This window comes from Linepithema humile, chromosome 1, assembly GCF_040581485.1.
Source record: "Linepithema humile isolate Giens D197 chromosome 1, Lhum_UNIL_v1.0, whole genome shotgun sequence".
Taxonomy (NCBI): domain Eukaryota; kingdom Metazoa; phylum Arthropoda; class Insecta; order Hymenoptera; family Formicidae; genus Linepithema; species Linepithema humile.
The window spans coordinates 13,938,949-13,944,961 of NC_090128.1; positions in this window are offsets into that span (position 1 = coordinate 13,938,949).

Genomic DNA, 6,013 nt, shown 5'->3' on the forward strand with positions numbered 1-6,013 from the left:
AATTCAATATAAACATTTTCATATTTTATTAATATACTATACTTCTAAATTTGATAAATTTTTTTCGTTTATCTTATCAGAATGATGATCATTATATATGTCTATATAAAATTTTCTTAAACTATTAGCTCCTGAAAATGATTTGAATCCAATATCATTTTTCTTTTTCGATAAGTTTTCCTTACATACTCTACAAGGAATATAGAAATGTTCCAAATAATACATTAACTGATCAAAATCTTTATAATAATGATAAATTGTCGTGAATATAATAGCCCAAGCTCCTCTTCCCCAATATACTGGTGATATATCCATTTATATTATTAAATTATTGATAAAAAATAATTTATTAAATAATGGATACAGATTTCTTTAGCTTATTTAACGTAGATAAAAATGAATATTCTATGTACAGAGAAATTATAGAAAACTTGAAATGTATACAATTTTTTTTATTTCCAAATTTAGAAACTATTCATCAAGTAGGTTATATTGATGAAGATTTTATATTTAGAAATAAAGAGTATTTCAAATTATGTATAGTACCTGTATATAAACATTTTTGGAAATATTCTTACTTAAAAAAAGTGATAGTGTCTCAAAGAAATTATATTTATCTAAATTATGAAATAACAGAAGGAACGTTCTTTAGTATTCCTCAGAATGATATCAATATAATATACCATAACATTCCAGATAATCAACTTTCGATTAGAATAGGAGATGATAGATATATATTTTCATACGAAGCATATTCTTACTTATCAATAAAAAGAAAAGTAGTATTCGATGATCTTACTTTTTATCAAGTTTTTGGAACAGTTAAAGCTGCAATAAGATTTGGTTTTCTATCAACTGGAATAGAGAAAAAAGGTGATATAACATTTAGACAAAAGTTAGTAAATCCTCTTGATTCCGATATTAAGTATTTCCAAAAAATAAGTCTTAAATCTTTGGAACCTATAAACCAGATTAGATTTTTTGATATATGGGTTAATAGAAAAGATTGTGTAATTACCGGAAGTACAGGAGTTGGAAAAACGTCTCAAGTTCCAAAAGTATTTTTTTGGTACAATTTTTTATTCGGAGGTTACGATTTTAATCTATCAAGTGTCGATCTTGATAATTTTAACAAAAAAGACAAAACTATGATAATATTTCCCAGAAAGGCTTTAATTGTGTCAAATGGAGAAAATTTCTTAAGAAGTTTAGGTTATAGAACCGAGAGTAACATAATAATAGAAAATAGTTCTGTCACTATGAACTTTAAGAATGTTTCAAACACTATATATTATAATAAAAACCCTCAAAGCGTCGAATTAAATTTCTGTATCAATAGAATAGCTGCGTCAATTAAATTGAATGACGATAGATTGGCATCAGTGTTCGTTGACGAGATACACGAACACGAAACTTTTTCTGATATATGTATAACAATCCTCAGGAATCAAAGAAAAAGATATAATAATATAATACTTATGAGTGCTACTATAGACGAAGATAAAGACAGAATATATAAATATTTTAATAAAAATATTGAATTTATTCATATAGAGGGAGATAAATTACATCCTGTAAAAGAGATAATAATAGGAGATAGATATGTGATCGAGGATGTAATAACTAAACATAGACCCGATAAAGGAAAAGCTGGAATATTTTTCTTTTCTAGGATATCTGATATTTCAAGTGCGTTTAAACATTTATCATCTGTATTTGAAAATGATAAAAATTTGGTATTTATACCTATTCATAGTAAAGTGTACCCATCTGCATCTGATATAATTAAGAAAATAGAATCAAGTCATAATAAAAGCGTTATAGCATTATCAACTAATATATTGGAATCGTCGCTTACTTTGTGCAATGCTCAATATGTTTACGATACAGGAACATTTTTTTCTAAAAGATTTTTTGGAGGAGAAGTTGATAATATCACTTATGGAATGGCTGAACAGAGAAAAGGTAGAGTTGGTAGAAAACTTCCGGGTAATTACATAGTATTATATGATAAAAATAAATTAAAAAAAGATTTTAAGAAAATTAACAATGAATTTTTATATCCGTATGTAATATTTCTTAAAATGTATAAAATAAAATTTGATGATATATTTATAATTCCAGACGATGCTACAAGATTCGAAAGGACTATTGAGTATTTAAGGCAAAATGATATATTTGTAGACAACAGAAAATTTATGAAGCATATATATAGAATATATAACACATATCCTTGTGATATGATAGAGTATATATCTATTTATCTAAAAAATAGTATTAACAAAATGCTAGAAAATTTTGAAAATATAGATAGTAAAAAAAAATAGAATATGTTATGAGTAATAATGTATTATATAAAAATCTTACAAGTATTAATTTTGTATGTAAATTAAAAAAAATTAAACAACCAAATAAAAATGATAAATTGATTAGCATATCAGTTGAAGTTTTAAATCAATTAGTAGATGGATGTGATATTATTTATGGGCAAACCATGACTTCTAAAACGTATATAAAAATTATTATATGATATCTCCGAATATTTTTCTTCCACTAATATCTCTCAAATAAAAAAATACTACTAAAATCTAAATTTTTAGATTTGTAAGAAACTATATAAAGCACGTCTATATCTTCGTACGACGATATATATCTGTCTAATTCATATACGCATCTATCTGGATCAGTAGTTAAATTAAAGAACATTGCATAATCATCTAATTCGTATATGTTCATTGAATATATCAATCCTTTATCTTTTAAGTAGTTCAACATATATCCATGTAATATTTTGTTTTCTGTCCATGTCAATGTTATAAGAAAATTATATTCTGTTTTTATACTATATATCTTACTGTTCAAGATAAGCTCACGTTTTCTCTCTTCGTTTTGAATTTTCTTTATAATATATCTTAATTCATTTTTTCTTTTGAATAACTTTACTATACTATTGATATCTGGACATTCCCTGTCGAACAAATAAAATTGAAACAGAGCTTCGTAAAAATAAGGACAAAAATCTCTATACAAGTATTCGTTATTAATATTTTCTCCTTTGATTCTTTTTAGTATATATTTTATTTCGTATTTATCTTCTATTATCTTTACATTATTACTTATTTTTATATTATAAACCGAATTGTGAACATAAAACAATATTAAGTAGCAATAGTTGTTTAAAGTCTTGTTGAAATCCAATTCGTAATTTTCAACATTTTTAATTATTTGTGGAAATTCTACGTAATTTTTTGTTTTTCTTTCTTCCTTATTATTAAATTTTTTTCTTTTTATATTAATCTTTTCTTCTTTTTTGTAATCTATATCTAATAAAACTTCTGTGACGAAAACCTTGTCGTTATTCAAGTCAATCATATTTACTAATATATTGTCAGGAGGAGTATTAATTATTAAATTCCCGTATGTTAAAACATTCTCTTTAATATTTTCAATGACCGGATAAATATATTCAGAATATTTATCTACATAATCGTCACTGTACAAGTAGTCTTCTAGTAGAGAAGTTATATCAAAATATTTGTAAAAATGAAAAACGTCCTCTATATATATTCTTCTATCGTTGTTACTTAATATATTATTAACAATTGACTCTATATTTTCATTTAGAATATAATTAACTATATTCAATGGATTTCTATCAAAACTAATTGATATATAAAAATAATCATTTATGCAATTTACTTTTATACCAAATGTAGTTAACAGGAATAGTCCTTTGAACAATTTTTTATCGTTGTCCACCCTAATGTTTATATTAAAATCATTTTCACACTTAGTTAGTATACACGAATATCCCTTTAACGTTTTTTGAATTTCGTTTGTAGAATTTTTGTACGTAGATTTTTTTTTTATTTTTTTTTTTTAACCAAATGTATGATTAATAATATCTATTATTTCATCATTATTATACTTTAATATTATTAAGATATCAGACGGATCTATATTTTCCCATAATTTTATTAATTTTTTTTTTATAACTTCTTCGTTTGACAGATCTATAGATGTGCCTCCTAAATATTTCTTTCCATAGTTTATAAAAAATAGAGAAATTCCGTCAATATCGTAACTTTTTTAAAAATAATATTCATTTTCTAATTCATCTACTATTTTACTTAATTTATCATCGAAATCAAAATTGTATATAAAAGGGATATTACTAAATTTGTCATAGAATTTATAAATTAGATTCTTACATACATCATTATATGTAATACTATTGTTTCTTCTCTTACTAAAGAATGTCATAAAGTTGAAACATGTTGAACCGTTATATATTATATTATCGTTCTTTCCTCTGTGTCTGAAAATGGAATGTTCGAATAAATGTGATAGTCCTGTTTTGTATTGCTTTTATAATCATAATCGAATCCTTTATCTGTTATTCCTATAAAAATATCATATGGACTAAAATTATCTACAATAATTTTTGTATCGTTATTCAAACAAATTTTTTTAAAATTCATTTATTAAAAATATTAATAGTACAATATAAAAATACTACAACTACAACAACTTGATATACTATAGTAAAATATAAAAAATACTACGTCTATAATAACTGATATACCTTTCTACTTTTTGTCATTTCTAATAGTTTATTAATAGTTTCTATATTTGATTTATTTGGTCGCGGATATTCATTTAGAACATATCTTCTGGGTACAACACAAAGATGTTTAACGTCTTGGGATTTCAGTTCGAAATCTCCTCCTATATATTTTAACATGTATAAAAGTGTATTCATTTTTTCATATAACACGTCTTGATCTACATTTTCTCCAAAGCTTCCGTTGTTATTAATAAAATGATAAATCTCGTCGTGTAAAAGTTTTATATTGTGTTGTATATTATAATCATGCAGTAGATATATAGTTTTGTGTAAATATGTAATATTTTCTAAAGTAATATATTTGTTAAAATTTTCAGTATAATTTTGTTGTAATTCTATAGTATTATTATTTTCTTCAGATTTGTTCATATTTGCAATACACACATCATTATGTTTATATTTATCTATAATTAACACGCAAATAAACGAAATATCAATAATGTATAGTATAATTATATTAAATAATGAACTTGGTAAAATATCAAAGATTTTCATTTTTACGATTTATAATGTAAGTAAATATTGTTACATTAGAATACATAGACTGTATTAAATTTCAGTTTTATTATATATTATATATATACTTACAATTTTCCTTGTTAATCAATGAAATATTTAAATAATCGTGACATTCGTTATTCCAGTCATTCAACTCTCCATTATGTGTTTTACAAGTCCTTAGATGACATTCTTTATGATTACAAGTTTTTAATATCACAATGCTGGCAATATCAGGATACTGTATCCTTATATACATTTGGAGAAAAATAAGAACTAAATATATCGAATCCACTCAATTTTAATATAGATTTTCCATTGATATTGATTTCAAAAGACTTTATAAGTTTTAACCCAGGATAATCCGTATATCTTATTGATCCCTTGCCTTTTATCTCTGGTATCTTTATATCTACACAAGGAAAGTCTATACCATCCAATCTTGAATCTATTATATTGAAACGGTATCTACATCCTCTTGTATAAGATTGTGATAGATTTACTATTTGAGGACAATTAATTGGTAAATCTTTTATAGGAATTCTGTATATATCATTATTCTTATTATCAACTACAATGTTTTTAATAAGTATATCTTTCATTTTATCTTTTTTATTAAGAGATAAAATTTTGAAATAATATAATTAACTATCAAATAAGAATAATGGAGCTTAGTCATATATGTTTGAGTGCAATTATAAATTCATACATAAAATATTATGATTGCAATGATAATAATAAAGTGTTCTTACAAAAACTATTTTCACATTCCAAAAATATAAAAAATGCTCATGTGTCGCTCTATGTATACGCATATAAATATGAGTATTTAAGAGACTTAGTAGATGTTAATAATATACACACGACTCTAACGAGAATTATGATTAA